This window comes from Pinus tabuliformis, chromosome 4_2 (assembly GCF_031772625.1).
Source record: "Pinus tabuliformis cultivar Carrire ecotype Pingquan chromosome 4_2, CPIR1, whole genome shotgun sequence".
Lineage (NCBI taxonomy): Eukaryota > Viridiplantae > Streptophyta > Pinopsida > Pinales > Pinaceae > Pinus > Pinus tabuliformis.
In genome coordinates this window covers 54534521-54559028 of record NC_142304.1, presented here as the reverse complement: position 1 = coordinate 54559028, position 24508 = coordinate 54534521, and positions in this window count along the sequence as shown.

The window sequence follows — 24508 nt, the reverse complement described above, 5'->3', positions numbered from 1 at the left end:
GGTTGAGGATTCCTAGGCCCACCAAGGAACAAAAAAATTGGATTTACCACAATCCCAGTCCAATTCAGTTATTCCTAGGCCTTGTGTTCTTTCTTTGAGAGACCACCTTACTCAGTTTCAAAACCATCAAGCAATCCAACTCAACGAAATACAAGAGAACCCATCACACCATGGTTATCCAGAAATTGCATGGAAAGGCTGAAGTACACTTTCATGCCTGGAAAAACCCATGCCAATGATAGCAAGAGAACAAAATACACACATTCATGTACCATGAATGCCAAATCTAGCAAGGAAATCACACATGCAAATTGATACCTACAAATAATATCACTATAGCTACTTGGTTGTGCACTTCTTTTCTTGGTCTTTTCTTTCCTTTGCCTTCTTAGTCCTTCCTTTACCCTCCTTGATCTCATGCTGAAGTTCTCTAAGAAAACTCTAAGTGTCCAAGAGTGTGTAAGAGAGAGAATGGAGAGAGATCCAAAATTTAACTCACAAAAAGGTACAAATTGATCCTCAGAATCCTTTTTATTAATGAGGCCTCTATTTTCTTCAATTTTCGATTATTTTCCTTCATTTTCCTCCTCACATGTAGCTTGTGACCTTTTACCTTCCCTTTCTCCTAATTTCCATTATTTTCATAAATAAAATGCCAATTAACGCCATATGCCTTTCCAAGGCCTTTGCCTTTTCCTTTGCCAATATCCTTAGCCATAATAAACCAAATGAGCACCCACACTAAGATGTTTTTTCCAAACACTCATCTTGGAATATGTGTCCCATGAACTTGGTTATTATTTTTCCTTTATTAACTTTATTTACATGGAATTTTAACTAGGGTTGTTATAGATGGTAAGCTGCTTATTCTTGTTTTGTATGTTGTTGACTTAATATTGATAGGTGATGAGTAGTTGATCTGCGCTTGCAAAGAGGATCTTGCAAGAGAATTTGAGATGAAAGACATGGTATTAATTCATTACATCCTTTGGCTAGAAGTATGTAGCGGTGATGTTGAATTATTTGTGTCTGAGGGGAAGTATGCCTCTGAAATAATTCAGATATTTCACATGGAGAATTGTAAGCCGATAAACACACCTATAACTACAGACTGGATGAAAGAGAATTCCACTTCAGGTGAAGAGGTTGATGCTACCATTTATAGGCATCTTGTGGGGTCTTTGATGTATCTTGTGAAAACAAGACCCAACATGTGTTATGCATTAAACCAACTTAGTCAAGCTATGGTGAGACCTACCAAGTTGTATTAGAAGGCAACAAAGCATTTTTTACAGTACCTCAGAGGCACTACCGAATATGGATTATGGTACATGAGGACAGAGGGAGTGAATCTACAAGGCTTCACCTATGCAAATTGGGCAGGGAGTCCATCAGATAGGAAAACTACTTTAAGTGCTATCTTCAGTGTTGGGTCCGCAACTATTTCCTAGTACAGTAGGAAGGGAAGGTCTTTGGTGCTCAGCTCAGCAGAGGCCGAATACATGGATGAGATTCAAGCAACATATGAGGCCATATGGATGAGGAAAATACTTGTGGGTATTTTTGGTCAGGAGATGAAGCTGACAATGATAGATTGTGATAATTAGAGTTGCATTAAGCCCTCTTAGAATCCAGTATTTCATGACAGGTCCAAGCACATTGATATCTAGTATCATCATTTGTGGGACTATGTGTAGAGGAGAATTATGTTGCTACAATACATTTCAACTCACAAGAAAGATGTTGACATCCCAAAAAGAAATTTTCAAGAGGTAAATTCGAATTCCACGGGTGCAAGATAGGGATGGTGAAAAATCCGTTTCTTGCTAAGAGGGAGTGTTAAAAAATGTAGCAAGAAAGGCTCAATTTAACTTTAGCCTTAGTCAAATAGAGTAAATTGAATTTCCACATCAAAAGGACAACTTGGAGGTAGTTAACTAGTGTGACATGGCTCTTTTCATTAATTTAGCTCAATAAATTTGAATTAGAGGCTTGGAGTTCAGTTATGCATGTGTTGATTTCTAAATTTTAGCAATCTAGTTTAGTTATTTTTAGTTGTACTCAATTAGGTGACCTCTAACTATTGATAGAGTCAGTTGAAGTCCAATTGTATAGTGGGATAATACTCTAACTCAGAGATCTATCAGTTAACTGATCAATCAACCCAAAATAGATAATGTAGGCAAAGAATTTGAATTCCTCAGCTGAAGTGGAGATGACAAGGCAATGTAACATCAGTTGTATACTAGTTTAAGTGTACAATTGTTGCATGAGGCAGCAGATCAATCCTTGGGAATTACGTAAGAAAATAGGAGGAAATTCCTATATTTTAAAAGCCATTTTCCTCAATAATTGCGCAAGGAAATAGGAGGCTAGATGAGAAAATCATTGGCTAAGTGTTGGCTAGAGTTTCTCATTTAACAAAGAGAACAATTATCCTTTTGTATGTTGTGCTCAAAGCTTGAGCAAGAACTTGTAATAGTTTCTCTATTCAACTGATTAATGAAAAGAGGCTTGAGGTTTTCTTCCCATTTGGTTTCCCATAGAAATCACCGTGTATTTCTTTTTGCATGTCTATGCGTGTTGTTCTAAATTTTGATTTCCATTTCACAGATCAATACAGTAGAATTTTGTCTCTTGTTTTTCGGTTTGAAATTTTGAGAAGTTGCAATTTCTATCAAATTTCTACAACTTTTTACCATTTAACTTTAATACTTCATGCTCGACCCTTTGTTGATCTACAATAGGGCTTAGGATGCTTTGTATTCTCTTTTCCAACCCTTGTAAATCATATCCCAATGCCTCTAGTATGATTTTCAAATTCACCTAAATGATTTTGTGGAATTTCTAAGGAGCATAAAGTAACCAAAATTTTATTGTTCCTCCTTTTAGTTATCTAATTGAATAGCCTTCTTTCTAAATTACACAAGTTACATTTTTCTCTTGTCCTAATCTACCATAACCATGGTGAGGGAGTCTTGGAATTCATCTAATTGGTCTTTACTAGTGGTGACAACCTTGTAAAGGTTTCAAGGTTCATCTCCATCCTTTCCATCATCTAGGCATACATATAAACCTTCTTTTTCAATTGATTATTATCTTCTTGAAGCTAAGCATTGATGACCTACAAGTATCCCAACCTTTCTTTTTTATCAATATTGAGTTTTCTTTCTCTTCAAAGTACTAGTAGTTGTTTCATAGTCAAGGATTCAATTGCTTTAATACCAAATTCTCCATAAACAAGGTACTTATAACCCATTCACTTCACCAACATGGATGCCTTGCATAATTAAAACTATATTCTTTTTTCTCAAACTTATATAGAGATATCATTATTCATAATGGGTAGAACGATTATGTTCTTAATGTAACCTACTCACACCAACCAACTAACAATGATCATATATTGATCCATGACCTAAGTGATAGCTCAAAATTTCAAAGTGTTCAAAACAGTGCTGAAATTGAGCGACCGGAAAGATCTCATCTTCCTAATTCTAGAGCCACGAATGGTTTGAACAAATGAAACTATATGAAGGAGTTATCGCAATTTGAAAAGTCCAGTAAACTATAATTTTTAGACATTTGAAAAAAGTTAATTTGGTTTCTGGAAATATTAAAAAAAAATATTCCAAGGAATATTCCTTAGAATATTCCATAGAATATTCCATTTTGGGGACCAATCAAGTGTTGACATGTGGTAAGCTTGGAGGCCACCACATTGCCTTGGAATGGTTATGTAAAATTTTGTATAGGTCCGACGGAATCGAACCCACGATCTCCGGCAAGATAGGACATCACTTTACCAACTCCACCCAACGATGTTTCTTAACATGTAATGGGTACATTGCATATTTATTTTATAACAGTTGGAGGATTGGGAGTTAGGACTGCTAGCGGTCCCTTGAAATTTGTTCACATGTCACGACCTAACTGCCGATTGCAACGCCTTCCCACGTGGTTGCGTGTTAACCCGACTGCCAGATCTACACGGCATTATCCCTAACCGCCGGGGTTATACCCCTCATATGCGTGCCCAATAGTTATGGTAACAGCTAACTCTGACAGTTAGCTTGGTGGGGTAGACAAAAAGGTGGATATGCCAAGTTTAACTGGCGTTAGGTGCAGTTCACCAAATTTGGTGGAGTATCCCTAGGTGATATTGACTAAATGCACTCCAGGAGCAGTTTTCAACCAACTAGAATGAAACAAGAGGCTAACTAGGATAATTGGAGCCTTCTAAAGCCAATGGAATAGTCCAGAGAAGCTGAAGAAGTCATCTTCATAGAGATTTTCATTCAGGGAGATTTTGGAGCTCAGGGCCACCAGGAGTTGGAGGAAGTTGTAGGAGCTACCAGTACTCATTCTCAGCGAATCAATAGTCATTTCTGACTGCAATGAGAATTTTGAATCCATTACAAGGATTTTTATACCCATTTGAAGAATTCTAACGACCGATATTCTACAGGGAAGTTTCAGGCAACCCAATGCCAACCGTGGAGAAAGGCATAGTTTGGGGATGCAGTGCTCATTTTGAGCAAATGATCAATCTATTTTCGGTGTCGGATATGTGCTGGAGATAGTATAAAAGGCTTCCGTGACAATTAAAGAATTCTGGAGGAGTTAGTTCCATCAAGAAGCTCACAGTAGCTCAGAGCACTAATTGAAGTAATTAAGTCTAAGGGAGCTCAGATCTGTTTGCAGAGTGATGACAGCCATGACAGGGATATAGATGGTAATAAACCCATTGGTTTAGTTCAGTAACCTTTGGAGTTAAGTGTGGAACTTGTAAAAGAAACTTTTCCATAATCCCAAATAGCCAAGTCAAGATGACAAAAGCTCAAGGAGACATAGCACACGATATTTAGGTGAACTCCTAGATTAAATTTTCTGTTATCTGTAGATGTTGATTTGCTGCATTATATGGCTGTTGTCTGTGTTTAATGTCAACAAAAGCAAATGGACTTAAAGCACTTAAACAATTTAAAAATCAAAAGAGATACACCTGTTTCAAGTATTTAATTCTACAAATGTCATATATAAGATAGATCATTTATTTGTTTAATTGAGTGGGAGGTTCTTGTAAGCATAACAAGTTATCAAACCCCCATTTCAGATTAGGTGGTATCAGAGCATGGTTGCTTGATTGACAAAGCAATAGGTTTCTTGTTTGACTTGAAAGGTGTTTAAAGAATATAAAGAATTTGACTGTTTGACTATTTGTAAACTGACTATTTCTTGAGTTTATGAAGGAAGAAGGGTTGAAGGCATTCTCCTTACCCAAAGGACCTCAAGGAAACAATTGAAGCACAAGAGGGTTTGTTTGCAAAACGCTACCTGAATAAGAGTTTGACTCTACAGCCATTAGTTTATATGTTTGTCAATATATTTTGAAGGCTTTGTGAATTTTGCTGAAGTTCTTTTGTTCATTTCTATAATGAGAACTTCTATAAGTGAGTTTTCAAAATCCTCCTCCTTCACAAGATTCTTTGATGAAGACATGAAGCGAGACTTGTTCATCATGATGGATATGGTGAAACAAATGTATGGAGATGAAAGAAAGAGCACCAAACTTTGAGACCAGTTGAATTCCATGAAGGAAGAGAAGCAATAGCTTTTTGACAAGTTGCAGGAAATGGAGAGCCAACTTCATATTGCAAATATGAACCTAGAAAGGATGCATGAGTTGGAGACAGAGCTCCTTGTTTCCAAAGAAGACTTAGTCAAGCATCAGTTTGAAGAAGAGGTAATCAATCCTAGTTTATTTTCAATTTCCTTTAAGAATATTTATGTTGGTTCTTTTGAAAAACATACAATAGGTGTAGGGTCCAAGTTGATGTCAAAAATGGGCTATGAAGGAAAAGGATTGGGAAAACGTGCACAAGGCATTGTTGAGCCAATAACGATTGAGGAAAGTCAGAAGTATTTGGGTCTTGCCTATGGACAATCTAATGGAGAAAGTTCCAAAGTAGACATGAAGGGAATTGAAATAGTTCCTAGAAGGAGTTTCATTTTAGGTTCTCTACCTCAAGTTTGTAGAGATTGTATTCATGGGGAATGCAATTGTTTGGAACATACTTTGCAAGAAGAAGGTGTTCATAAGCATGTACTCAAACAAGGGAGTAGTGAAAGCTCTAAAATCATTGAAGAGATTGATGGTGTTCCGAAGGGTTACACTTCTTCATTCGATTCACCTTCTCATGAAGGCAACAAAGGTGAAAGGGAGAGGTTTAAATCTGATTTCAATCACATTTCTTTTGATTATGTTAAGCATGGTAAATTTCCACATAAGCATTTGTTGTGGGGAAAAGTATCCGACTCGGATGACCCTATCCCTACTCTAAAGGTGACAGTCCTTAGCAACAACTGAAAGTAAAGCTTTAATGTTTTCCTTTATGAAAGTACAGAGAGAAGGAAGAAAAGATTAACCAACCGGTGTCTTTCGCTTTTGTCGATCCTTATCCTCTCTCTTTGTCTCTTGTTCCCAGCTCCTTGCTCCCTTTGCCGGTCCAGCTACACACAGATCCTGCACAAAACAAGAGAGGAAAATACAAGATACATGTACTCATAACTGATGCATGGATTAGAGTGAATCAAATATACAAGTAAATACAATACATCAATGCAATACAAGTATATAGGAGAACATGCAAAACTTTATTGATAGAAGTAACAGGGTTCTGAGAAGGTTACAACCATTGATGGCTCCAATCCAGCAGCACCTCCCCAGCAGCAAGAACTCTCCTCTTCACCTCTAGTAAAACAATCACCCAATAGCTCTAACTGTAAACCAACAGCACCTCCTTGCTTTACACAAAATTCCAGCCTCCTTAGACCTCATAGAAGAGCTCTATATATAGGAGAGAAGAAGAAAGGATGAGTCAGCTTGAGGCTGGCATAGAGCTGACTAGTGTCCTCTCCTTCTTCAGTTAAACTTCAGTCCTTGAGTCCACTTGGAGATCCTTGCTTACACATGGTGATCAAGTACCTCTTACTCATCACAGGGCGAATCTCATGAACCAAGTGTCAGTTTGGAAGCTTCCTGGGCAGTTGACACCTTGCAGAATGACTGTGCCACTTGGCCAATCTCGCCCAGCGCAGGTAGCCTTCATTAGATTTGACTTCCAGCGCAGGTACAAGGAGGAGCAGTTGCATTCCAGCGCAGATGCTCAGTGGAGCAGCTGACATGATCCAAAATAAGCCTGTTTTTGAGTGTTTTCAGGTGGAGAACTGATGGGAAGTGCTGTGGTTTGCTGACCTTGTTCTTCTAGGGGTAAGAACAACATGTTTAGGGACTGAGGATCCCTGTAATTATTGACATTTCATGCTCCATGCTGCGAGGCACAAAAATGTCTATAACAGTTGCCCCCTAAAGTATGAGGCCGTTTATCGGGTGAAATGCTTTATCTAGAGGGTCCGAAGTTCATTCCAGTGCTGAGGAGGCGCCCTGTAATACAATACAATACATTATTTTTCATTCTGTTTTCATGATCTAGCTGAGGCGGGCATTCCCATGCTCAGCTTTATAAATACATTTTGGTACATAGAACAGACGATCGTCTGATAGTAGACTGATAATTCTCTGCTGAAATTATCATCCTTTGAGTAGGATGATCATCTGCTGCAATGATGTACATGACAAATGCTTTTATATTTCCTGAATATGTATCGCAGCCTGGATGGATGAAACTAGATCCGGGGTCTTCAAACTCGTTCGATCTTCACTCTAAGTACAAGTCGATCCATGTGAGAATTTCGCTGAAGTCGAACATGGAAAGACATCGCTTGATTACCGGTCAATGATGAAAATCGTTAACAAGCGCGAGAGGAATCACCGATAATGATAATGACCCTCAAGGTACTGCAGTACAATTCACGTGGCGTGAATAAAGGACTTGGCGTCGAACGCCACGCAAAATCTTCTGGTCGAAGGTCATTGATGTATACCTGTCGCCGGAAGTGAGAAACTTGCCATTGAGGCATGCAAGCTTCAAAGTACTAATGGGGTTGTTCCTAGATCAACTTCTTGGATAATGAGCTGAAGTCGACAAGAAGCAATCCGTCAAAGGAGGGCCTTAATGAATCCCACATCAATGACACGGAACGGAGCTAATGATTTTAGTGGAGGTGAAAACAAACTGTGACATATGATTCAGGGTGGCGATCATGAATGGATGAAGGATAATGTATGGTAGTGGATGGGACACGGTTGACACTTTCAGAATGACCCCTCTTGAACATATGACGACACTGATGCGATGGATCGGTAGCATTACCCCAAATGTGGATGGTTTGGCGAGGACCATGGTGATGAGACCGGTGAATGAAACAACCCAACCCGATGTGGTACGGAGGAAAAGTGTCATGTTCAAGAGTGACTTGCTACCATTAAACTTTGATGTTCTCCCAATTTTTCCCCAGTCATTTCTGACCAGTACCTCTTTATTTTTGTCAAGCTCGAGGAGGATAACATATGCTTGTTCTATAACCTGCCCTTCGGGCAAGCCCATCGCTATGATTTAACGAGCTTAGCGATAGGGAAACTCGTTCTCGTCTAAAGACAAGTTTGTCGCTATTTAATTATTTTAACGAGTCTAACAACAAGGAAAACTCGGTCCTTTTCATTTTTAGAGAGTCTAAAAAGGTACAGAAAGCTAACTCCATAATTTCTTTTTCGTCAGCTAATCCCTTAAGTCCGAAAAAGTATAAAACAATACAGAAGGGATGGCTGTTCGGTACTTTTAACGAGCCGAACAAGACAAGCGCTCGATCCTTTTGTGCAATAATCCCTCAGGTCCAAAAAGATTAAAATTTAGAGGAGGGATAGCGTTCCGGTCATTTAACGAGCTGGAAGGCCAAAACTCGGCAAACTTTTCATATTTTACGAGTCAGTGAAAAGAGCTCAAAGAAGACTCGTCTTTTGAGGAACGAGTGATAAACAGGGATAGCAGCAGATTCCAGGTACAGGTTGGAATTTTCCAATCACGGCAGTGTCACAAGGATGGCTAGGTGAAATCACTCTTCGCAGCTGTTTCTCAAAAGAGGTAAACACACAAATGGAAGTGAATGATCGGCCAAATGAACAGTGGAGGTGATGGATGAAAACACGATCAAGGTTCTTATGGCTGATGAATTTACAATCTCAAAAGGTTATTTACCGGGATAGGTTCATTTTTTCCATGAGCTTGAACTCTGGGGGAAACTTTTGCTCACACTTTTCTATTTTTTAACGAGCATAAATTCAGTCATAAAACTGCTCGAATTTTGCGTTTATTTTTTAATGAGCATGAACTATATGCTAAAACTGCTCGATATACCAGTCATAATAAGAACGCCTCCTATGAGATAACTATTTTTTAAGGAGCTTTATCTCACAAAGCTATGCTCCAATTTTGGCAAATTTTACCTTTGCCCCATAGGCTTTCTTCATGCAAGGTCGGAAACAGCTAATCCTACGAGTTTAAAGGGTTAGACCTACAGGTTTAAAGGGAGGACCTAAAAATTTAAAAAATAAATAGTCGTCCCTTGCTTGCATTCCAAAAGTTTGCATGCCCCCAGGTATAGGATAGAATTTCAAGGCTGCCCCTCCTCTCCCCTACCTCTGCTTTTCTTTGGGTGTTCACAGTTATTTGTCATCTTGCTAATCTAATGTTAACGATACTTGTCTTCTCGTTATTTTAAGGGGTCTTACGCAGTACTCAGGCTTCCCGTCGGCCCACTTTTAATAAACAGCTGCTTGTGACAATAGAAGAACACTACTCAAAGACAAAACATTGGTATTATTGAGGGAGGCTTGCCTCTTTCTTATTATCCGAAGAGGGTTCTATTCGCTGCCGCAAATCAATCTCTTTCTTCGGCGGTGTCTATCATTGGGTTGTCCAAAGATGGTTACCCTCTGTCACAACAATATAGTCCCCTACTTTGTAGGCTGCCCCTGCTTATCCTTCAAAACATATGTTTTAATGGGCGAGGCTTGAATTCAAAGATGGTTACTATTCGTTGCGATAAGGGAATTCCTACTTGGGCATTGCCCACTTTTTTAGACAAAGGTGAATGACTCTTTTGCCAAACACATAATTTTAACAAAAGAACACTATTCCAGAACAACCCCACTTCCTTCCACGGACGGGGTACGGACTAGTCATATTCTCTGCGGAAATTCTTCCTTATACCCGGGGTTTCTTCTGCCCGAAGCAGACCAGGGTGCATGCCCCCTGGGTCCTAGTCTTTCTTTCCGAATCACTCGCATTCATCGGGAAGGAGGACTGGGGGGGGAGGCGAATCTTGAGTGAATAGACCATTTAGGAATGGTATTTGACTATTTGCGATGCGAGATCCCGGAAACGAAAGTTGGTCTACGAGCTTGACCACCCTTCCTTCGTGTGGAAAACACATTACTCTAAAGAGTGAGGAGACTATCGCTCCCATGCAATAAATATAGTCCCGCCCAAGGAGTAGGTTATAATCCAAGGGTCCTTGGACGACCATCACGTTCAAATTAACGGTCTTCCCTTTCAATGTAACAGGCACATTGGGGAGGATTCCTAATGGTCGACTGGTTCCTTTATCAAAACCTGAGAGATTTCTTAACTCAGGTAAAAGCGCCGGGGAACCCAGTGCTTTCCAAGCAACAGAGGAAAGGATACTCACAGACGCCCCTTCATCAATGATAGTACCAGCCATAATCATTCTATAGATCTGGACAATGATTCTGAATGGTGTACTGGCTGGTAACCGGGGTCTGCCTAGTTGATTCCAATCAAAGGATACAACCAGGTTGCTTGGTGGTGGGACCGAATATACGGCCGGATATGACTCTGATGATGTTCCTTCCTACGATAAAGGAATGGGCGCATTGCCCTGACGCTCATCGGAGTCGGTGCTGATGAAAAGAACCTGGATGGTGTCATCCTTATTCTCTTCAGTGAGGGTGTCGAATGAAGATGACTCTTCGGCGACGGTGTCATTTGAAGACTGGTCTTCAATGACGGAGTCATTGGACGATAGAACCTCTGAAGGAAGAACCGGGTCAACTACCGTTTCGACCTTTAGACTTTTGTCTGGTCTAGATTCAGTAGGTTCATTCTCAATGACCGACACTTCAGCTGACCACTTGAGCGGGTCAACTGGATTTTCAACTATCGAGGGATTAGGCGCGAGTTTTTGATATCCAGGAGGAAGTCGCAATGGTGAAACCGGGCGATCTTCCAAAACTCTCTTTGCCTCATCTAAGAATGGACATTTGTGGATAGCATGATTGCCTTCACACAATAGACAGGGTGATCTTGGTCCCCTTCTTCGTCCTTCACTCTCGCTAGTTGACGGAATGCAATCAACATGACAATCAGAGGTTGATGCTACCGGATTGTGCAACCTCGGGGACCAGTCCCTTAGTATCCGGGGAATACAAGGACAATCACGATGGAAGTGGATCCCTTTGCAAATGACACATGGCGATTTAGGCCCGGTCGGTGCAGTGTGTGGGTTTTTGTCAGCTTTCTTCTGCTTGCCCCCAGTCGCCTTCGCCATAGGCTCCTTCTGCTTCTTTTCTCTCTTCTTCTTTTCCTTCTTCTCCTTGGGAGGCTGACTTTTGCCAGCTCTACCTTGTGAAGATGAAGGATCAGAGGAAGTATCATAAGAAGTGGAAGGCTGGTGGGTAGTTCTAGATTGTTCTGACTGTTGATTCGACTGCTCAGGATTAGTGGCGATCTGGACTACATTAGTTGAAAAGAGCCATACAGGGAGGCCGATTGTCAATCCTGGAAGTGACAATGTTGCCATATGAGGCGCACCAACATCTCCCCAAGAGGAGAAGGGATTTGGACTTCCGCCAAGGTTACTTCCTTGGTTGGTGGGCTCCATACTTTTCAACTGAAAGATCAACGTGGGAATAACAGGTGATTATGTTCCGCTTAAAATAAATTTTATTAACGACGCTTTTAGACACAAACTTGCTTTTTCATGTTTTAAGAGTCGAGAAAAAGCTAAAGATGACTCTAGTCGCCTTCGATGTATTAACGAGCCCGAAGTGACAAATGCTCGGTTGGACTTTTTCAGTTATGGAGTTTGAAAAAGGCCAAAAGAAACTGCTCTGGAGATCTAGGCAGAGGGTGTGCCAAACCTTTCGCGAAACCACAGAATACGTTTTACGGTACGGGTGGTCGATCTTCGTGAATGCTGTGTTCACTGCATCGCGATCAGTAGGGCGGCCGACACGGTTTCCTAAGGATAAAGGATAAAAGCCTATAGGGGTCTCCCAATATACGCGACGGTACGTGGGAGCACAAGTCCGTGTTAGTGCCACCGACTCTCAGGAGGAATCACCCACCTTCGTAGAGATCGACAGTCACTATGTTTAACGACGCCGGAACACGTCTCTACCTAGACCTCTAGATGTTTGCGTTATGTTACAAAGCGTTGTTATGTAAATTGGGTTTATTTTAATGTTGATCTTGCTTAGCAGTTTGCCTTTAAGGATCACCACGAGATGTATATATACAACTTCCTACATGTAATCTAAGATGAGAAGCAAAACTTTTCAATCTTTCAACTTTGAAAACCTTAATCTACTGAGGGAAAAGAAAGACACAACTTTTCTCACAGATCATAGAACACACACTAAAATGCAAATTTTCCTAAATCGTCAAACACACAGTCAAATGCAAAATGCACAATGCATGTATTTCTTTTCGTTATCCTTAATGTTGATGTAAGACAGAAAGGAAACTGTTGTATAATTTTGAATCTAATTTCAAGTAGAAATAAACAAGCTTGTCCAATAATCAAAAAGACACCTTATGATTGACTTGTTTAAACACAGGAAATGTATAGATCCAAACCATAAAATGAAAAACAAACAAACTCAAACAGCCATGAACAGTAATAAAACTAGCTCATAAGATCACAAAGACACTTTTACAGTTCAGGATCTAAGAGGCCACAGCTATACTGGTTCGCTTTTCACAATGGGAAACTGTAACTGAAACAAGAAATACTGAAAGAACATTCACAATTTCATCACACAACTGAGGTGGAATAATGTCAAGGAGAATGGTTTACAGCAAGTACAATGACCAGCAAGCAATCAGCAAAAAATCAGTGAAAACAGGGCTCAGACACAAAGGGAAACCTCAGCAAGGCACTGGCTAACTGGACCAGCGCAGGCTCTGGTCTGTCAGTTTGATTCTCAGCGCAGTTCCCGAAGGGAGTACCTGCGCTGAAATGCAGACTGCCTGTGGACAGCCTGCACTGAGACACGAGAGTTGCGTTTACAAGGAATTCCGGGTCATAAAAAGCTCAAAAATGCACCGTTTTTGCTGAAATAAAAAGCTATAGGTCAAGTACAGGCTAAGGGATGATCAAGAGGATGAAAAGCTATCACAAAGAGTAAAGAGTCTTTTGTAGATCAGCTCTTCAAATCATGAATCTGCTCAAAAATGAGCAAGAGTAGCAGCCCCTCTACTTCGCTTTTGATATAGTCAAAAGCTTTTCGATTTGGTACTCTTTGGTTCAGGAAATGAATAGCAAAGATACTACAAACACCAACAAGATACTAGGCTCCCCAACGGAGTCGCCAGTTTGTTGTGGGGAAAAGTATCCGACTCGGATGACCCTATCCCTACTCTAAAGGTGACAGTCTTTAGCAACAACTGAAAGTAAAGCTTTAATGTTTTCCTTTATGAAAGTACAGAGAGAAGGAAGAAAAGATTAACCAACCGGTGTCTTTCGCTTTTGTCGATCCTTATCCTCTCTCTTTGTCTCTTGTTCCCAGCTCCTTGCTCCCTTTGCCGGTCCAGCTACACACAGATCCTGCACAAAACAAGAGAGGAAACTACAAGATACATGTACTCATAACTGATGCATGGATTAGAGTGAATCAAATATACAAGTAAATACAATACATCAATGCAATACAAGTATATAGGAGAACATGCAAAACTTTATTGATAGAAGTAACAGGGTTCTGAGAAGGTTACAACCATTGATGGCTCCAATCCAGCAGCACCTCCCCAGCAGCAAGAACTCTCCTCTTCACCTCTAGTAAAACAATCACCCAATAGCTCTAACTGTAAACCAACAGCACCTCCTTGCTTTACACAAAATTCCAGCCTCCTTAGACCTCATAGAAGAGCTCTATATATAGGAGAGAAGAAGAAAGGATGAGTCAGCTTGAGGCTGGCATAGAGCTGACTAGTGTCCTCTCCTTCTTCAGTTAAACTTCAGTCCTTGAGTCCACTTGGAGATCCTTGCTTACACATGGTGATCAAGTACCTCTTACTCATCACAGGGCGAATCTCATGAACCAAGTGTCAGTTTGGAAGCTTCCTGGGCAGTTGACACCTTGCAGAATGACTGTGCCACTTGGCCAATCCCGCCCAGCGCAGGTAGCCTTCATTAGATTTGACTTCCAGCGCAGGTACAAGGAGGAGCAGTTGCATTCCAGCGCAGATGCTCAGTGGAGCAGCTGACATGATCCAAAATAAGCCTATTTTTGAGTGTTTTCAGGTGGAGAACTGATGGGAAGTGCTGTGGTTTGCTGACCTTGTTCTTCTAGGGGTAAGAACAACATGTTTAGGGACTGAGGATCCCTGTAATTATTGACATTTCATGCTCCATGCTGCGAGGCACAAAAATGTCTATAACAGCATTGGAAAAAAATGCACGTTCCTTTTGTGGTTTGGTTAACCATAGTTTTTCTAGATGTTGGAAGAAAATGGCCACATACAGGAAACTTTTGAAGAAAATGAGGCAAGAAGCCAAAGGTCCATTGGACAAGGCAAATTATGCTGTAAAGAGGATGAACATGTGTTGCAATTATTGCCATAAGCAAGGACATATTGCTGAAAAGTGTTGGATTTTGAATCCAACAATGCTTCCACGAAATTTGAAGAAGGTGGAAAAAGAGAATGGAAAGAATGGAAAGGAAGTTTCCATAATTGATGTGTTTCAGAATGATTCAGATGTAGATGTCGATGTGCAGTTAAATGAAGCACCTTCGATGTGGATTGGTAAGAAATGGTTAGAGTTCTTGTCCAATTAAAGATTACATGTTTTTTTATTTGATACATTTCTTTACCAATGGAATGCAAGTTGCAGAGTTTTACCAAGAAGGTGAATGAAAAAGTTGAGTATGAGACTCACTTTATTGTAGCAAATTATGATCATTTCAGCTTTGTAAGAACATTTGCATATGATTGAGGATCTTGTACTAATGATTGTGCTTGAGAGAAAGTTGAAGAATGGAATACATGCATGAAAATGGTATGTATGAACAAAGGAATATTGATGATTTCATTGTATTTTAACATGTATGTGTAATTGACTTGATGGTCAATTGCTTTGTTTAAACATGCATGCAATGTCATATCGACTTGGAAAAGTTGATTTTGTCTCCAAGATTGAAAAGGGAGATAATGATGAAGTGTTTCATGACGGGTGGAATTCTTGCTACTTTGAAAAAGAATCGTCAAGTTCTTTTTGTACATGCTTGACTTGGAGAGTCAGTTGTTTGAAAAAGGTATGTTTTTGTCCGCTTGTGATTTAGTCGAACATTCATACACCAAGATGTAAGAGACATGATGATGATTCACATGATGTGAATTTATGTCGTCAAGTTGTTTCTTGCATTCTGTTGTTTTGTACAAGATGTTAGAAAAATATTTGCAGCAGCAAAAGTCGCCATAGAAGTGGCTTGGTAAGAAGTGGTTGGACTTCTTGACACAGTAAAAGATACTTAATTTGGTACATATGCAAATTTCAGTTAAGTATGCATATATTTATAATGTAATCTCACGTTTTTTTGAGCCACCTTGGGTCGATGACCAAGGAAGTGATGTTCAACTACCTTCTGTAAAATTCTCAACATAAATTCTGAATGAGTTCAAGGAAGACAATTCTTAACAGGAGGACAAGTGCATCCAGGAAGGGAACTGTCGACTACCTTTGAGTTTTGGATCAAAGGCACTAACCATGCAAGGCAACTATATGGAGGCTGAAAGAAGAGGTGTTGTACTATAATCTACTGTACATATTAGTATATCAGTCTTTTGGGGTCAAAAAGATTCCTAATGGGGAGGAGTGATCAGATATTGATCCATGACCTAAGTGATAGCTCAAAATTTCAAAGTGTTCAAAAGAATATTGAACCTCATCGACCGAAAAAACCTTGTCTTCCTGATTTTGGAGCCGTAAACAGTTCGAAAAAATGACACCATATGAAGGAGTTATCACAATTTGAAAAGTCCTGTAAACTGCAATTTTTGGACATTTGACCAAAATTAATTTGGTTTTTGGAGATATTAAAAAAAGTATATTCCAAGGAATATTCCATTTTGGAGACCAATTAGGTTCCAACACGTGGCAAGCCTGGAGGCCGCCATGTGGCCCTGGAATGGTTCTGTAAAATTTTGTATAGGTTCGATGGAATCGAACCCACGACCTCTGGCAAGACAGGAAAACGCTCTACCAACTACACCCGGGGTGTTTCTTAACATGTAATGGGTACATTTCACATTTGTGTTATGATGGTTGGAGGATTAGGGGTTAGGATCCCTAGTGGTCTTACCCGCCGGTAGTCCCCTGAAAATTGTTCACATGTCGCAACCTGACCACCGATTGCAGTGCCTTCCCACGTGGTTGCATGTTAACTTGACCGCCAGATCTACATGGCATTATCCCTAGTCGCCGGGGTTATACCCCTCATATGCACACCCAAAAGTTACAATAATAGCTACCTCTGACAGTCATCTTGGCAGAGTGGAAAAAAAGGCAGATATGCCAAGTTTCACTGGAGTTAGGTGTAGTTCACCAAATTTGGTGGAGTATCCCTAGGGGATATTGACTAAAAGCACTCCAGGAGCAGTTTTCGACTAGAGAGAGTGAAAAAAGAGGCTAGATAGGCTAATTGGAGCCTTATGAAGCCAATGTAATAGTCCAAATAAGCTTAAGAAGTCATCGTCATAGAGATTTTCATCAAGGGAGATTTTGGAGCTCAGGGCCACCAGGAGTTATAGGCAGTTTTAGGAGCTACCAGTACTCGTTCTCAGCAAACCAATAGTCATTTTTTACTGTAATGAGCATTCAAAATCCATTGCAGGGATTTGTAGAGCCATTTGAAGACTTCTAAATGCCGGGATTCTACAGGGAAGTTTCAGGCAACCCAATGCCAACCGTGGAGGAAGGCCTAGTTTGGCGATGTAGTGCTCATTTCGAGCAAATGACCAGTCTATTTTCGGTGTTTGATATGTGCTAGAGACAGTAGATGAAGTTTCAGTGACAGTTAAATAATTCTAAAGGAGTTAGTGCCATCAAGAAGCTCAGGGTAGCTTAAAGCACTGATTGAAGGAATCAAGTCTAAGGGAGCTTAGTTTTGTTTGCAGAGTGATGAAAACCATGACAGGGATATAGATGGTATTCTAAGCCTATTGGTTCAGTTCAGTAACCTTTGGATTTAAGTGTGGAAATTTTAAAAGAAACTTTTCCATAATCCCAAAGAGCCAAGTCAAGATGACAAAAACTCAAGGAGACGTAGCCCACAATATTCAGGTGAACTCCTAGATTCAATTTGTTATTATGTGTAGATGTTTATTTGCTGCATTATATGGTTGTTATATGTGTTTAATTTCAGCAGAAACAAATGGAATTAAAGCACTTAAACAGTTTGAAAATTAAAAGACATACACCTATTTCAAGTATTTAATTCCGCAAATATCATATATAAGCTAGATCATTTATTTGTTTAACTGAGTGGGAGGTTCTTGTAAGCATAAAAAGTTATCAAACCCCCACTTCAGATCAAACAAAGTCAACAATAATCATAATTCTTAGCCGGTTTCTCTATTTTTGTTAATAGGTAGGCACACATGGATTGGATGTGCTTCTTTTCTTTAAGGCTTCTTTCATCTTTGCAATTATATATTTTGAAGAGCCAATTGAATGACCCAAAGAAACCTACTCTATTTCGGAAAAATGAATTCATAGATTTAATCCCATTTCCAATTCCTTCATTCACCTTTCTCTTTTAAAATAAGGCACATTCAACTTAATACAATATGAAGTGAAAGGTTAAATATAGTGATAGAATGCTGAAGTCTTATTGTGAAAACATGGTTGTAGCTAAATAGTGCTATTCTCATATAGTTGTCTAGGTATATGATAGTTATATTCAAAATAATATTAAATCAAGCATGCATGTGACACAAACACCCTAACAACAAAAGACACAAGTCTCTAGTATCAAGAATTGGTAAGGTTCTATAATATAAGAAATTATAGTCCAACAACAAACCCAACATATGTTACTCAAATAGATGGTTATGCCTATGTAAAACAAAACACATAAGATCTGCTCAATGTCTATGTTCCTAACATTGAAACAAACATGGCTCCATCCAAATTTAGGCTTGAAACATTTATTATAATCTACTAGCTTTCATCGTAATATTTAGATAACAACATGAACTCAATATAATGTACTTTCAATTACAATCGCAATAGGTATGAACTCAAGATTTGACTACAACTTTCATTCCAAGGCATTGCTCATGAATATGTATGTATTCTTCCCAAAGGACTATAATAGCATGAACGAAGCTTCATCGACAATTGTCATGTAAATCACCATGCCTTCACCAATTTACTAGGCTTATGATAAAATCTAATTCAACTTATCCATCATTACTTGAACCACATAAGAGATGGTGATTTCTTAATTCACTTCACACAATTTATTAAATCTACATGTAAGGCATGTATTTTAATGACACAGGATAAGAATTTAACAATTCAAAAAATTCAATGATTTGGATCTAAGGATTCCCACACAATATTAAGTCATCTTACTTTTTTGAGAAGGGCCCTGTTATCAAGAAAAATTCAATAAGGTGCATCATTTTGAAGGAAATCTGGAATAGGTTCTTGGTAGGCTTTTTTGATGGGGTATCATCATCAGGGAGATGTGGAAGTGGGATGATTATCGTCAAAAGGATAGGTGATTTCTATAAGTTTAAATGGTGCATTGGTAGTGGTTCTAATACAAGAGCGGAGTTATTAGCATTATGGGGTATCCTTTATTGTGCCAAGTGGATGGAAAAAACTAAGATAGATGATTTTGGTGACTTTAAGGTGATTGTAGAGTGGGAAATTCAGTGATCCAATTTACAGGCCCCAACCCTTTCACATTGGATGAACAGGATCAAGTCTTTGATCATTTCTTTCGAAAGGATTTCGGTCTCCCACATTTTCTGCAACATAACACTGAAGGTGATAAATTGTCAAAATAAGGGTGCAACTAGTTCCCAAGAAATATCTATTATTCCATCTTCTCCAGTGAAATTTGCCAAAGGGTTGGACATATAGAAATATGAGAGTAGTCTCTCTGAAACTCTTTGTTTATTTTGTGCTACAGAGGTGTAGCCCTATTACATAGATTAGTTAATATATTTTTTTTGTTTTTTGATATGTTTTGGGGGATGTCATGGTTTGAATTCTATATGGACTAAAAGTATAAGAAATAATATAGATGGATGGCACAAATTTCTTCAATATTCCCCTATTTTATTTGCAAGAGTATGCCTGAATTTTGATGGGATGGATATATATGAAAACATTGTATGTAAATTGAAAAATAATTTTTTAAATGGAAAGTGAGTTCCTTTTTTTCTTCTAAAAAAGTCATAATATGCCAAAAAGAAAGAGAAAAATTAAATAATTCAAGTTATAATTTAATGGCGCAAAGTACCACTTAGTTTTATACCAAAAATTTAAGCAAAATTTCCAACAACTCACATGTCTAGCAATGGAATTTTACAACCTCAAGGATCTATGGTATCCTTATGCCATGCCGATATGGCATGTACAATCCATGTGCATTGTTTAGGGAAGTTGGAACAACCTATGAGTAGCCATGGGCAAGAAAATAAATTGTTACTTTGTTATGAATCTTGCACCTTCAAAATGCTAAGAAGGCAAAGAATACAATCCACTTTAAGCGTGGAACATCCTTTTATAATGGATACATTACAAGGCAAGATATGATGCTCCTAAGACTAGGTTTCCTTGTTGTTAGAAATAAAATCTTAGAGAAATAAAATCAAACTGAATGCAGAAATAAAACATAGAATGAAACAATACAAAGGGGACACCAGTATAGATGTCTCACATTATTTGGGCTACATCCTTGAAGAAATAGCTAGTCCTTCCTTTTATTTCATCCAACAAAATGAAGGGATAGAACTTGTAGAACATCCACAACAACCTCCTCTTCTCTCTCTCTCTCTCATAGTTGCCTCCCTCTCAATTACAATGCTCTCTCAATAACACAAACACTTGCAATGAAATTCACTCATAAAAAGAGGGTTGCCTCCTAAGGAAAAAACCTTAACATAAAAATTATCATCATATCTATGACCTAATGATCAATGGTAGATTTACAACAAAATTACAATTTTCTACAAGGAAAATTTTCCAAAACATTCTCTTGATAGATGCTATCCCCGAACCCTTGTTGGGGGGGTTCTAAAGAAAATTTTCAAGCCCCACGCCCCCAACTCCCCCCTAAAGGACCACAGGTAAATGCATGAAGATGGGTTACACTTTTGGTCCAAATGTGGTGATGAATTTCAAAATTGTACTCTTTTATCGAATTGAAGCCCTCAAAATTCATATAAGCATTGTGAATATTGATTTAGAGTAAAAAGTCAATTTGTGGATAATTATGTTGTTGTCACAATGCTATTTTCTGCAAAAAAAAAGTTTCATATCATCTATAAATTTTCCATTAAATAAAATGCTTGTCCTTGCAAATTTTCACACATCTTAGCAGATATGTGTGTGTTCACGTGTAACAACTTTATCTAATATATTTATGAGAATGATCTGCACAGACATAACTAAGTTATGCATATTGAAACTTTATTTTTATGCAATTTTATTATTATTATTATTATTATTTTTCAAAGTTGGCGAATTAATATTTGAATTGCATTTTTCAGAACCATACATTCAAGTATGAATTTTTCTACTATTTCAGTAGATTCAAAAACCAAGAGTACTCTTTTGAAAAGAACTGGAAATGGTGGCATTTTTTGAAATTTTTTAGTTTTGTATATTTTATGTTATTGATTTTTCATTCAACCCCTTTGAAATTGTCCAAAAAAATTCAAGCATAACATTTAAAATAAATTAGATGAAAAATATCATATGAATTTGAAAATGTCAAACTCATATGCCATTAGATAGAGGATTCCTTCACAAATCCAACATGATCAACTCCACCACCTAAGGACAAATATTTTCTTAAGTCTGCTAGGCTACAAAATGGTGTTGTAGAGAAATTTGTAGAAGGGGAGCTAAAACTCTATTTTTTAGGCCCTCAACAGCTCAATCGAGCACTTAAAAAGCTCAATCAAGCGCTTAAGGTAATATTTGAAATAGCTCGATTGAGGTTTAACAAACCCTTGATTAAGCTCTTGACATGGTTAAAGAAGGGATCGATTGAATGGTGAAAGAAGGTGTGAATGCACGAAGCTTTGTTACCCCTTGGTTTAACAAACCATCGATCTAGCTCTTAACATGGTTAAACAACGACTTGAATGAATGGTGCAGGTGGTGGAGGTACTGGAAAAACATTTATTTCAATATAAATATTCCAATCTCTAATTTGTATGTACAACAACATATTGGAATATGACCCAACTTAGCTAAAAGGAATCGTTACAATGCAGGTGAAACATTCAATGCAGGTGGTACAATGTTACATTCTACATTCCATTTTCCATTTAACAAATCAAAATATGTTTCGCTTAAAACTGAAAATTTAGATGCATTAACAAAACATTGTGAACAAGTTCATGTGGTGCTTATTGATGAATCATCCTTGATTAGTGCCACATTATTATACCAAGTTGATAAAAGTTTATGAGAAATAAAACATAGTCCATTAGCTTATTTTGAAAATGTTCATATAATATTTTAGGTGACTTATTTCAAGCGTAACCTATCAAATATTATGTAATTTTTAAGCATCTAATCTTGGAAAAGGAGAAAACAATACATGATTTTTGAAAGGAAAAAGTAAGATTCTATGAATTACTTATAACAATGGGTCCAAAAGAGAAAAAATTCATTGAAATCCTTACAAAATGTGAGTGAATCAACAATTTGATGAATACATAGAATATATAAACAATAATTGTTACAAACCTGCTCTATTAGATCCTTTATTTCCATGCCTATTTTATAGGAACAAGGATGTACATAAGCACAATGGGAAAGTGTTGTTACATGAAAGGAAGAGCTAATAGTTCTTGATGTAATTAATGAAGATGAGAGTAGGGAAATAGGTTATGTAACATATGAGAAAACAATGAAGTTTCCACCAAAAACCCTTATCAAATGTAATTTTCTCATTGATCTATATGTAGGAAACTATAATATAGAGGATGGTCTTTTTAATGGAAGAAATGAAATATTAAAAATATATACAAAAGATAGTTAAAATGTTGGGGTATTCTGGATAGATTTTGTAAATATAGATATTGGTAAATTGAAAAGATACAAGTATCATGAACTATATGATGAATGAATCTCACCAAATTGGACTCCAATATTATGTATTTCAAGACTATTGACATCTCATAGCAAGAGCTCTAAAAATATAGTGCAAAGACAATTTCCGATATAGTTATGTTGTGCTAGAACAATACATCAATCACAAGGCTTATTAAAAGAAACAAAATACTTAAGAATTTACGCATTGTGAAAACTAGAATATATACACAATCCAATAAAAAATGCAATTAATTTGATGATTTCAAGTTTCAGAAGTATATATGCTCATGTCTATGACATTGTATGTGATGAAGATCTAATGAGTGCTACGATTCTTTGCATCCAAGAAATGCATGTAAAATTTCCACCGTCAAATAAAGAATTTTGCAAATTCAATTTCAACATATTCAATTGTCTTCATAGAGTACTTACTTGCATATAAAAAATCATGGAGGTCATATCAACCCTTTAGGCTTAATTGAAAGACAATGATTTACCTTTCAAGAAATAATGAATCCACAAGACAATCGACACTAGCAATAATCACGGTTCATGTTTTAATATGTTGTGAGTATTCTTAAATCTTGAAGCATTTTGTTTTAGTTGCAGCACTTGATGATTCAAGTTTATCGATTGTGTTATTACAACTTAAACCAATTCCTGGATATGGTTTCTTATTTTTCCTTGTAGGTACCTTCTTCACAATATGGTTCACGAGAGCCCAATAACAGTTTCCCTTAGAATGAGAACATTTACTTTTTCGATTAGTATGAGGATTTAGATGTGCGATTCAAGCAATAAACATTGTTATCAATACCAAAAACATTAAACAACATTTAGTATCTAAATATAAGTTTATTTGATTATGACTTCCATTTGCATATGCCTTCCCTTTCACACATGCCTTTTCTACGGAGATAAACAATCATTTATTGCCTCTACTGAGTTTATTGTCTACAAATTTATTATTTATCATTTACATGCAAGTTTATCCTTTACATTGATCTTGGGCATAATGGAATATTGGAAACTACATCTTACAGATTTCATTTATAACAATGCATTTACTTTTTCTATTAGTATGAGGATTTCGATGAGTGATTCAAGCACTAAACATTGTTATCAATACCAAAAACATTACACATTTAGTATCTAAATATAAGTTTGCTTTGATTTTGGCTTCCATTTGCATATGCCTTCCCTTTCACACATGCCTTTTCTATGGAGATAAACAATCATTTATTGCCTCTACTTAGTTTATTGTCTACACATTTATTATTTATCATTGACATGCAAGTTTATCATTTACATTGATCTTGGGCATAATGGAATATTTGAAACTACATCTTACGAATTTCATTTATAATAGTGCATTTACTTTTTCGATTAGTATGAGGATTTCGATGAGTGATTCAATCACTAAACATTATTATCAATACCAAAAACATTAAACATTTAGTATCTAAATATAATTTTTCTTTGATTTTGGCTTCCATTTGCATATGCCTTCCCTTTCACACATGCCTTTTCTATGGAGATAAACAATCATTTATTGCCTCTACTTAGTTTATTGTCTACAAATTTATTATTTATCATTGACATGCAAGTTTATCATTTACATTGATCTTGGGCATAATGGAATATTGGAAACTTCATCTTACGGATTTTGTTTATAATAGTGCATTTACTTTTTCGATTAGTATGAGGATTTTGATGAGTGATTCAAGCACTAAACATTGCTATCAATACGAAAAATATTAAACATTTAGTATCTAAATATAAGTTTGCTTTGATTTTGGCTTCCATTTGCATATGCCTTCCCTTTCACACATGCCTTTTACGGAGATAAACAATCATTTATTGCCTCTACTTAGAATATTGTCTACAAATTTATTATTTATCATTGACATGCACGTTTATCATTTACATCCATCTTGGGCATAATGGAATATTGGAAACT